This window comes from Hyperolius riggenbachi, chromosome 12 (genome assembly GCF_040937935.1).
Source record: "Hyperolius riggenbachi isolate aHypRig1 chromosome 12, aHypRig1.pri, whole genome shotgun sequence".
Lineage (NCBI taxonomy): Eukaryota > Metazoa > Chordata > Amphibia > Anura > Hyperoliidae > Hyperolius > Hyperolius riggenbachi.
In genome coordinates this window covers 97,963,636-97,975,873 of record NC_090657.1, presented here as the reverse complement: position 1 = coordinate 97,975,873, position 12,238 = coordinate 97,963,636, and the positions used below count along the sequence as shown (strand labels likewise).

The following is a 12,238-nucleotide window of genomic DNA, read 5'->3' as shown; positions in this document are numbered from 1 at the left end:
GGAAGGACAGTCCCTCTTTGGGGACCTTGTCCCTCTTTCTTCCCCAATTCTCCCTCTTTGAGGCAGGGAACACGCTTGTCTTTCACATTTATGCATGCGATTTTCTGCATGCTTTTTTTGTACACCAAGGGCTCAAATCAGTTTGCGGTGCTAACCATTAGCGCCGCATAGCACAGCGGGTTTCCCCGCGGTAAGGGGCCGTGTGCTCGCAACAGTACTGATTGCAGCAGCGCGGTGCACCAAATTCATTGCGCGGTGCGCCGTTCACGCGGATGATGCGACGTTTTGAGCGCAAAAGGCGCATTACCGCACGATTTCGGCGCACCGCACTGCGTGATCAGTATTCAATGTATGCTCGCTAAACGTCACATCGCCCTACTTTGCACGTCCAAAGTGTTTAGATGTGCAAACTAGGTTACCGCAGAATAGTGAATCGAGCCCCAAGTGTGTTTCTATGCAGGAAAACGTGCGCTTCTTTTTCACAGCAGCTGATGTACTTGATACAGAAAACTGACAAAATGTGCAGAGTCATGATGCAGAATGTCAGTTTTTTCTCTGCGTGCGATAAACATATTAAGTATGAACTAGCCCATTGTTTAACATGAGTTCTCAGTTTTTCTGTGCAGAAAACGCGTACGAAAACAGTCAAGTGTGTTCCCTGCCTCAGGACTCATGTAGAGATCTGTATAAATATATGTATTTTTCTAGTGAAAAATGTGTTTAATTGACTCTAAGCTTTATTTCCATCCTTTAAACTGATATATTTCTTTTCAAATGTTAATATGAAGGAAAATGAGCCTGGATAGAAAGCATTAGTGAGGTTTGAACGATAAAACAACATATTTTTCCTATAAAATCTTTTTGGTATGCATTATTATTTATTTTATTTATTTGTTTGTTGTATTTATAAAGCGCCAACATATTACGCAGCGCTGGACATTAATTTAGGTTACAGACAATATTTAGGGGTGACAAACAGCAATATGACAATACAGGAATACAAGAAAACCAGATCACACACCATAGTATGAGTACAAGGTAATGCTTAGTCAGTCACTGGATGGGAGCATGGAGTTAGGCAAGTTAGGTTCACTCAAATGCATAGCATGGGTGCACAGTAATAGAGGTGCATGATCAGGTAGGACACAAAAGGAGTGAGGACCCTGCCCAAAGGCTTACAATCTAGAGGGAGAGGTAGGGACACGAGAGGTAGGGGACCAGAGTTCGGCTGTGGGTTTAGAGCAATTGTGAGGGGTGGTAGGCAAGAGTGAAAAGGTGAGTTTTGAGGGCCTTCTTGAAGGTGTTGAAGGAGGGGGCTGCCCTAATGGGTGGAGGTAGGGAGTTCCATAGTGTCGGAGCGGCTCTTGAGAAGTCTTGGAGGCGTGCATGGGACTGGGTGATGCGGGGGATGGTCAGGCGAAGTTCATTGGAGGAGCGGAGTGAGCGGCTTGGTGTGTATCTCTGAGTAAGATCAGAAATGTAGGTTGGACAGGTTTTGTGGATGGATTTGTAGGTCAGACACAATATCTTGAATCTGATTCTGGACTGGATAGGAAGCCAGTGGAGGGATTCACGGAGGGGAGCCGCCCTGGTGGAGCGATGGGAGGAGTGGATAATTCTGGCAGCCGCATTCATGATGGACTGCAGTGGGGCTATTCGGGTCTTAGGGAGTCCAGACAGAAGGGCATTGCAGTAGTCGAGGCGGGAAATTATGAGGGCATGGATGAGGAGTTTGGTGGTGGCAGGGGTCAGGAAAGGGCGAATCTTACAGATGTTACGAAGGTGGAAGTTGCAGGACTTTGTGAGGTTTTGGATGTGGGGAGTGAAGGAGAGTGCGGAGTCCAGGGTGACACCCAGACAGCGGGCTTGAGAGGTAGGGTGAATAGTAGTGTGGTTAACAGTGACCTGCACATCTGGGAGGTCCAGGGAAGACCGGGGTGGGAAGATCATAAATTCCGTTTTGTCTAGATTTAGTTTTAGGAACCTAGCGGACATCCAGGAGGAGATGGGAGATAGGCAGGAGGAGACCTTGTCCATGGTAGTGGTGGATATGTCAGGGGTGTGGAGATAGATTTGGGTGTCATCTGCATACAGATGATAGTTTAAACCCATGGAGGAGATAACCTTGCCAATGGAGGATGTGTATAGGGAGAACAGTAGGGGGCCAAGGACCGAGCCTTGGGGGACTCCCACTGAGAGGTGGTTGGGGGTGGACGAGGACTCATTGAAGGAGGTCGTGAAGGAGCGGTTGGAGAGGTAGGATGAAAGCCAGGTCAGGGCGAGATCGTGAATGCCCATGGATTGGAGGGACTGGAGGAGTAGGGGATGATCTACTGTATCAAAAGCTGCTGAAAGGTCAAGGAGGAGGAGAATGGTGTATTTACCTTCAGCTTTAGCTAAGGCAAGATCATTGACCACTTTGGTGAGAGCCGTTTCGGTTGAGTGGGCAGGCCGAAATCCAAATTGCAGTGGGTCTAGTAGTGAGTTGGCATTGAGGTACTGGGTCAGGCGTTTGTGAACCAGACGCTCAAGGAGTTTTGAGGCGAAGGGGAGGAGGGAGATCGGGCGGTAGTTGGAGGGTAGTGAGGGGTCGAGGGAGGGTTTCTTGAGCAGAGGCAGTACAGTGGCCTGCTTGAAGTCTGAGGGGAAGGTGCCTGTGGATAGGGAGAGGTTAAACATGGTAGTGAGGACTGGGGCCAGATCTGTGAAGTGAGGCTGAAGTAGATCAGAAGGGATAGGGTCAAGGGGGGAGGTAGTGGTATGGGAAGTCTGCAGTAGGTGGTTGACCTCCTCAGTGGTAGTAGGAGTGAAGGAGGTGAGGGGAGGATAGGGTGGAGAAGGAGTAGGTTGTGAGCAGGTGGGAGGTGAAGATTGAAGATTGGATATTTTCTGACGGATGGAGACTATTTTGTTGGTGAAGTGGGTGGCTAAATCTGTGGCAGAGAGGGAGGAAACAGAAGGTGGGGGGGTGGGTTTAAGCAGGGAGTTGAAGGTGCTAAAAAGACGCCGGGGATTGGAAGCTTGTGCTCCGATGAGCTTGGTAAAGTATTCCTGCTTCGCATGAGCAAGGGCAGTGTGGAACTGCTGCAGGCTAGTCTTGTACTGTAGGAAATCCTGGTTTAGTCGAGTTTTCCGCCATTTTCGTTCAGTGGCGCGTGTTTCCCTCTGGAGGTTGCGAGTATGGGTAGTGCGCCAGGGCTGGGGGTTAGGGGGTCGGTTGCGGCGGAATATTGGTGGAGCAGCTTTCTCTAGGGCTGATGAGAGAATTTGGTGATACTGAGCTGCAGCAAGATTAGGACAGGTTAGGGTGGGGAGAGTGGAGGATAGGCCATGGAGGGAGTCAGCAAGCACGCCAGGGTTGAGCTTGCGTAGGTCTCGCTGCCATCGACCAGGTGGGTGGGCGGGTAGTTTGGAGGTGCCTTCCGTGAGGAGGTTGAAGGCGAGAAGGTAATGGTCTGAGGGTGGAAATGGTGCGATGTCGAGGTCTGCAATGGTGGTGGATTTAGTGAATATAAGGTCGAGAGTGTGACGTGCAGTGTGAGTGGGGGCGTTGGTGTGTTGTACTAGGCCATGTGAGTTGGCTATGGTGAGTAGCCGGGTCGCAACAGAGTTCTTGGGTTCATTGATGGGTATATTGAAATCCCCGAGGATGATGGTGTGGAGGTCAGAGGAGAGGATGTGTGGGAGCCAGGAGGCAAGGTTGTCGAGAAATTGTCGTGTGGAGCCCGGAGGGCAGTATAAGACTGCAACAATGGCTGGGAGGGGATTGTAGAGGCGGATAGTGTGGGCCTCAAATGATGTGAATTGTAGGGAGGAAGGTGGAGTGAGGACACGGAATGTGCAGGATGGGGAGAGGAGCAGACCCACCCCTCCCCCGGTCCTGTTGTCTGGTCTGGGGGTGTGACTGAGGTGAAGCCCCCCGTATGAGAGGGCAGCCTCTGCGGCAGAGTCAGAGGGGGTGAGCCATGTCTCAGTGAGTGCGAGGATGGTGAGGGATTTGGAGAGGAAGAGGTTGTGGACCTCTGTAAGTTTATTGCGGACGGATCTGGCATTCCAGAGACCGCAGGGTAGGGGGAGCATGTGCTTGTGAGTGGGATGGATGGAAATGAGGTTGGGGCGAGGATGGGTGTTGAAGTTGTTTGTGGACAGAGAGCTGTGAAGCGGGTCAGCAGGGGATGCTTGTCTGGCAGCAGGCTGTGGCCCAGGGTTAGGCGATATATCACCAGCAGCAAGTAAGAGTAGGAGGGAGAGAGTAAGCAAATGTGAATGGGATTTAAATGTTTGTGAGGTTTTTGAGCTGCTGGAGGGAGAGAGAGATTTCAGGAGAGCTAACAGTTCATGAGAAGCTGAGTAAGGTGAGCAAAGCAGAGCAGATGAAATGAATATGGAGTGAGGTACACTGGGAGGATGCATATTGCAATGCAACTTGTAGATGTTTGCAGACAGGCAGAACATGAGAAAAAGTGCAGTAAACATGGTAAGTGTCAATGATTATCAGCAGGAAATTTCCAACTCCTAAACAGTTTATATGAGTATGCAGTTAGTGCAAGCAAACCTGTGTACATAAAGAGTCTACTTGGTAGTGCAACATATGTCCAGCAGTGGCATTTTGAGCAACAGCATTGGAGGCAGTTGTGGATGCAGAGTAGTAGTTTCCAGCAGAGTCCTTTGGCTGTTGAATCCTGTTTGAATTCCTGGGTGAATTCCTGGTAAATTCCTGGTAAATTCTTGGTAAATTCTTGGTAAATTCCTGGTAAATTTTTGGTAAATTCGTGGTAAATTCTTGGTAAATTCGTGGTAAATTCGTGGTAAATTCTTGGTAAATTCTTGGTAAATTCGTGGTAAATTCGTGGTAAATTCTTGGTAAATTCTTGGTAAATTCGTGGTAAATTCTTGGTAAATTCTTGGTAAATTCGTGGTAAATTCGTGGTAAATTCTTGGTAAATTCTTGGTAAATTCTTGATTCTTGGTAAATTCTTGGTAAATTCTTGGTAAATTCGTGGTAAATTCTTGGTAAATTCGTGGTAAATTCTTGGTAAATTCTTGGTAAATTCGTGGTAAATTCTTGGTAAATTCGTGGTAAATTCGTGGTAAATTCTTGGTAAATTCGTGGTAAATTCGTGGTAAATTCTTGGTAAATTCGTGGTAAATTCTTGGTAAATTCTTGGTAAATTCTTGGTAAATTCGTGGTAAATTCTTGGTAAATTCGTGGTAAATTCGTGGTAAGTTGTTGCAAAGCACTTTGTAATAAATGGCACTTAGGAATTAAATGGCACCAAATGACCTAGGCCACAAGTGACCTTCTTGCAGCGTTTAAATAGGTATGATAGCTGCCATGGCTGAAATGGAAGTGATTCTCAATTAGAAATTGAGAAAACAGTTCAGCTGGGGATGGGAGTGGCTACCAAAAAAACAGGCCTGTAATAAATAATTGGTGGTCACTGGGCTGGAACACAAGGATTCACAGGATGTAATATGGGAATTTACAAACACTGCTGAACTACTTAAATTTATATTAAACAATCTTAGTAGCAATGTATGCAGCAAGCATACCAATTAAACGGGAAGATAACGATTGCAGTCCCAAATTGTAAGGCAGACTTTTGCAAGGAATCAGCAAGCATACCAATTAAACGGGAAGATAACGATTGCAGTCCCAAATTGTAAGGCAGACTTTGCAAGGAATCAGCAAGCATACCAATTAAACGGGAAGATAACGATTGCAGTCCCAAATTGTAAGGCAGACTTTTGCAAGGAATCAGCAAGCATACCAATTAAACGGGAAGATAACGATTGCAGTCCCAAATTGTAAGGCAGACTTTTGCAAGGAATCAGCAAGCATACCAATTAAACGGGAAGATAACGATTGCAGTCCCAAATTGTAAGGCAGACTTTTGCAAGGAATCAGCAAGCATACCAATTAAACGGGAAGATAACGATTGCAGTCCCAAATTGTAAGGCAGACTTTTGCAAGGAATCAGCAAGCATACCAATTAAACGGGAAGATAACGATTGCAGTCCCAAATTGTAAGGCAGACTTTTGCAAGGAATCAGCAAGCATACCAATTAAACGGGAAGATAACGATTGCAGTCCCAAATTGTAAGGCAGACTTTTGCAAGGAATCAGCAAGCATACCAATTAAACGGGAAGATAACGATTGCAGTCCCAAATTGTAAGGCAGACTTTGCAAGGAATCAGCAAGCATACCAATTAAACGGGAAGATAACGATTGCAGTCCCAAATTGTAAGGCAGACTTTTGCAAGGAATCAGCAAGCATACCAATTAAACGGGAAGATAACGATTGCAGTCCCAAATTGTAAGGCAGACTTTTGCAAGGAATCAGCAAGCATACCAATTAAACGGGAAGATAACGATTGCAGTCCCAAATTGTAAGGCAGACTTTGCAAGGAATCAGCAAGCATACCAATTAAACGGGAAGATAACGATTGCAGTCCCAAATTGTAAGGCAGACTTTTGCAAGGAATCAGCAAGCATACCAATTAAACGGGAAGATAACGATTGCAGTCCCAAATTGTAAGGCAGACTTTGCAAGGAATCAGCAAGCATACCAATTAAACGGGAAGATAACGATTGCAGTCCCAAATTGTAAGGCAGACTTTTGCAAGGAATCAGCAAGCATACCAATTAAACGGGAAGATAACGATTGCAGTCCCAAATTGTAAGGCAGACTTTTGCAAGGAATCAGCAAGCATACCTGATGAGGAAGATGAAAATAATGCAGGTTAGGTGATGCAAGAAGCAGCTTGTAGATATAGCAGTACTACAATTCTTGGTAAATTCTTGGTAAGTTGTTGCAAAGCACTTTGTAATAAATGGCACTTAGGAATTAAATGGCACCAAATGACCTAGGCCACAAGTGACCTTCTTGCAGCGTTTAAATAGGTATGATAGCTGCCATGGCTGAATATGGTTGTGGCCCCTTTTGGGAGGTATTAAAGGATACCCGAACTGACATGTGACATGATGAGATAGACATGTGTATGTACAGTTCCTAGCACACAAATAACTATGCTGTGTTCCTTTTTTTTCTTTCTCTGCCTGAAAGAGTTAAATATCAGGTATGCAAGTGGCTGACTCAGACAGGAAGTGACTACAGTGTGACCCTCACTGGTAAGAAATTCCCCTTTTTTACCTCTTCCTTGCTCTCAGAAGCTATTTTCTGCTAGGAAAGTGTTTTATAGTTGGAATTTCTTATCAGTGAGGGTCACACTGTAGTCACTTCCTGTCTGAGTCAGGACTGAGTCAGCCACTTGCATACCTGATATTTAACTCTTTCAGGCAGAGAAAGAAAAAAAGGAACACAGCATAGTTAGTTGTGTGCTAGGCACTGTACATACACATGTCTATCTCATCATGCCACATGTCAGTTCGGGTATCCTTTAAGGGCTCATTCACACTAGAAGCAAGATTGCTAAATCGCCAAGATTTTTCCGCGACTTTTACTCCGGTTTTAACCACTTCTATACCATGCTATTTTGTGCTGATCTGTGCTGCGTGGGCTCTCCAGCCCACAGCACAGATCAGGTTGCAGCCAGGCCGATCAGACATCCCCCCTTTTTTCTCCACTAGGGGGATGTCCTGCTGGGGGGGTCTGACCGCCGCCGGCTGCTTGCGCTTGCGGGGGCTCTTCAAAGCCCTCCTCCGCAGCGCTTCCTGGCCTCCTCCCCCTTCCCTCCCTCTCCCTCCCCCTGTGAGCGGCGCAGGACGGATTTCCGTCCTGCGCCTGATGGGATAGGCTTTAGCCTATCAGATGCCGGCGATCCCCGGCCAATCAGAGGCCGGAGATCACCGATCTCCTCTACGGCGCTGCTGCGCAGCAGCGCCGTATACATGTAAACACCGGGGAAGATCTTCCCCGTGTGTTTACATTTACCCTGCGAGCCGCCGATCGGCTCGCAGGGTGTTCACGGAGACACCCTCCGTGAACTGACATGGAATGGCCGCTCATACGAGCGGCCGTTTCCATGGAATACACTTCAGGATTCAGGGGCGTACATATACGCACCGAGAATCCGGAAGTGGTTAAAGGGATACTTAAGTCAACTTGAAAAAATGAGTTTAACTCACCTGGGGCTTCCCTCAGCCCCCTGAAGCCGATCGGTGCCCTCGCAGCCCCGCTCTGATGCTCCTGGACCCGCCGGCGACGACTTCCGGTTTCGCCGTCACCGGCCGACAGGCATGGGAACGCGAGTGATTCTTCGCGTTCCCAGCCACAATAGCACCCCCTATGCTGCTATTGCGGCCTTCCCGTTGTGGCTGGGAACGCGAAGAATCACTCGCGTTCCCATGCCTGTCGGCCGGTGACGGCGAAACCGGAAGTCGTCGCCGGCGGGTCCAGGAGCATCGGAGCGGGGCTGCGAGGGCACCGATCGGCTTCAGGGGGCTGAGGGAAGCCCCAGGTGAGTTAAACTCATTTTTTCAAGTTGACTTAAGTATCCCTTTAATGAAAGTGAATGGGAGCGATTTTAAAAAACGCTAATCAATCGCAAAATGCTCAGAAAAGCGCTTCTAGTGTGAATGGGCCCTTATTCTGTATATTTTATGAATACTTGCTAATAATGACAGGAGCCTTTCAACAGATCTGGATCCTGGAAAATGGTCAGTTTTTACAGCCAGTGTGCTGTAAAACGTCCGTTTTCCATAGGTTCTTATTGTGCTGCAAAACCTTCTTCCGTTTCTGTTCCGCTGAGCGAAACGGTCAGGAAAATTGGGTCCTGCTGCATTTTTTCGGCAGTTCAGTGGAACGGGCAGCGAAACCGTACGGCCGGTTCCGTTGGCAAAATCTTATGTGAACCGAGCCTAAGGCCTCTTTTATTCTTACCATGTCACACTTCCTCGGTACAGCTCATCCCAGTGGCGGTTAAAGTCATTGAGGCATGACACACTGCCTGTGATGCAGTGGAAGTGCTCCAGTCGCCATAAAAAACCTGCAGTACGATACCCTGCGACTCCCATAAATGCACCAGAAGTTGCATTTTATTTTATTTTTCATTTGGTCGCATGATGCCTGTAATGCGCTGTGCGATTTTTCAGCTGCGGTGTGGTGCAATTCTTCCAAATCACACCGAAACTGCATTGTAGTAGTATAAAAGGATCCATTGTAGGGTCCTTTTACATTAGCACGGTGTAATTTTGGACAATCGCACCAGAGCTGAAAAGTCGCATTGCATGCTATAGCCACGGTGCGACCCGCAGAAAGAAAAGTAACGTGTGACTTCTGCTGCACTTCCAGGACTACTGCAGAAGTTACACAGCAATGCACTGCAGCTTCTGTGTTACCCGGAGCACTTCTGCCACGTCGCAGGCAGTGTGACATGTTCCATTTTTCTATAATTGCCATTGCGATGAGTGTCACAAGGGCCCTCAGTGGCTGACCGCACTTAGCCTTCTAAACGGTGCCAGCGCACAGATCGTGCGAACTCTGGTCGCAGTCAATGCGCAGGAACCGTTAAGAATTAGCCGCAGACAACTCAGAAGGGAGCCTGTGAGACACGGGTAATTACAACGTCACCCACTGGTTCAGAGTAAACTGCCACCACCGCGGTTATCATGGGACCGTGGGGCCCACTAACTGACTGACTAATCCTGCGAATAAAACGGTTAAACACACGATATTCTGTCTAGCCAACAACAAACAAACAGTAGCGTATCTTCAGAGACCCGGGATCATTTCTGTGTGTGCTGATAAGCAGGGTAGCGAAACAGTGAATGACTTGGGGAAAGTCGTTTATTCACGCAATATAAATAATTAATATATACAGACAATTATGAAAATCAACAACTATTAAAACAGTAATAGCCAGTATGAAAAATAAAAGAAGGGAGAAAAATACTTAGTTCCTGGAAAGATGTCCTTATTGTGGGAAGAATCATAAAGTTCTTGGTTTCAAAGTCCAGAGTTCAGAGTTCAGACCAGGTGGATGCCAGCATATCCTCAAGCTGGCATCTGATGAATTCAAGATGTTTCAGTGTGGAGGACACTGAGTTTGGGTCCTCAGCCATTCTTATGCCCCTGCTTCAGTAGGAGGGAGTGAGGGCGGGGAGCCATACACCCCCTTCAAAGATGAGATGAGCCCTCCCCTTGTACTGGGGCTAGAAATCACATCTACCCATATATGGGCTCTATCTCACAGAACCGTACAGGTCAGGGCAGATTTATTAACATTTTCAGGTCTGTCTCGATTCACCCAGCGCCCTGATACCAGACATGAGGGGTGGGACCCCTGTGGTATCATCAGGGCACTTTGAAACTGCCTAGCTGGCAGTCCTTACCTCCGAAGGTTCTGAAACTTCCTCAGAACCAGCACCGGGGCTCATGCTACACTTCCCCCACGTTTGGTGAAGCTGCCATCTCAGGAACCCCAGAAATATGACAGATCTGGGAAGTTATGGATTTGCTATGAGACTCAGGTTATTCCCAGGCAAAGGCTCTTTGAAGTTTGGAGCAGCCAGCGAGGTGTCGCCTCCCCTGCTGGGAGGGAGCCAGCGGGTCTGGCTTTTAGCCCAACTAGATTGCTCCTGCCATGGTGCTTGTCACCTTATACCTGATGGATGGGCCATCAGCACAGCTTGAAGCCAGGGACTCTCTGGGGCAGATTAGGCTCAGGCTCATTAGCATATCAAAAGAGCCATCCAGCCTTTGGAATGGTGCTCTCTTTGCTAAGAAAAGGACTTCAGCTGTCCCTACACACTCAACCCAGATTGTACCGTTTTGAAGCGCAATCGATGCAGGGAATCGAGTGCGATTGCTTTTTCTTCACGGGCGGTTCCAGGACGCGCCTGCGTCCCCGCAATCGTCCGTGACAGCCCTCCCCCTTGTCCGTGGCTTAGCCACTCATCCGCAAGATGTGTGGCGGCGCCGCTAACCTGGCTGACGGGCCTCGAGTTGCCGGTACGGCGGGAAAACCTATTGGAGCCTGTGGCTCGGTTCCCCTGGACCGGTCGCGGTCTGCTACCCTCAGGGTTGACCCAACATGGACCGTTCTGGACAGGGCGTTTGCGCCACTGCAGTCGGACGTGGTGTCTGCCGGGACTGCTGACAACGGGCAGTGGGTTGGTTAGGTCAACAGCCAGCCCACGCAGGGTTCCCCTGCTGAGTGGCTGTGGACCTAAGGGAACCCCGCGGGAATCCCTGGACCTTCCCAGCTCCTGACAGACGGCACATGCCCTGCAGTAGTTTGCTACATCCCTGTTCATCCGGGGCCAATAAAACTGGTTCCGAATACCGGCGAGTGTCTTGCGGACACCCGAGTGCCCTGTCAGAGGATTACCATGTGCGGATTTCAGCACATGTCCCCTGAACGCACTCGGGACCACAAGCCACTTGGTATCCGCGTGGGATCTACCTGTAGGGGGCTGTACAGACTCACTGTACAGTCTCCCACCTTCCCAGTACACCTTGAAAGCGGCCCCGTCTGCGAGGGGCTCAGCGGCTTGCTGCCTGAGCACCTCCAGGCTTGGGTCACTTTGTAGTGCGGCTGAGAATATGGCGCTGTCAGTTTCAGCCAACTGGCTCATGTCACACGAGGCCAGCGGCTGAAAGGTCTCATCCCTGCGGTCAGAGGAGGGGGAGGAGGCCGGAACCCCCTCCACCTGTTCTGAGCTCGGGTTCTGAGCAGTGCAGCTGCGCGGTACTGCTTGCACAGGTACACTGTCAGAATGGCACAGACGGGCATTACTCAAATCATCATTGCATGCAGTAATGACATTGACAGGTATAGACATTTTTTCATTACAGACAGGTTGTACAAGAAACTCAGGTACAGTTACAGCATCATCACAACAGACAGCCTGTACATCAAACTCAGGTGCCTTTGAAGCAGGCACTATTGAACCTGGTACCCTTGAACTGGGCACATTCAACCCACCTCCCCCTGGTGCTCCCCCAAGTGTATAAAGTACCTGGTGGTGGGTGGAGAGTCCGTCTCCTTCCGTGAGCGACAAGGCGGTCGTGGCAGGTTCATAGTAGGACACAAGCTTGCCCAAATCAGTCCCTAGCAACACAGGGACTGGGAGATCCTTCATAACCCCAACAACCCTTTCGTGGACCCCTCCCACTCCCCAATCCAGCTTCACTCTTGCGTGGGCTATGTGGAAAAGGGTGCCCTCTACTCCAGTAGGGGCAAGGGATCGGCTGGAGCTGATGCTCTCCTTTGGCACAAGATGTGAGTGAACTAACGTGATGTCAGCTCCGGTGTCTCGAAATCCGGTGACAA

General features: G+C 48.8%; 1 protein-coding gene across 10 annotated transcripts in view; it reads left to right on the top strand.

The window, feature by feature from the left end:
- Positions 1-12,238, top strand: part of LOC137541444 (dickkopf-related protein 3-like) — a 219,941-nt gene that overhangs the window by 499 nt on the left and 207,204 nt on the right. The window contains exon 2 of one of the 10 annotated variants that reach the window (XM_068262747.1): positions 7,069-7,133. The exons of the other annotated variants lie outside the window; for them this stretch is intronic. The gene's annotated coding sequence lies outside the window, so the exon portion shown is untranslated. The remainder of the gene's footprint in view (positions 1-7,068; positions 7,134-12,238) is intronic. 10 annotated transcript variants of the gene reach the window in all.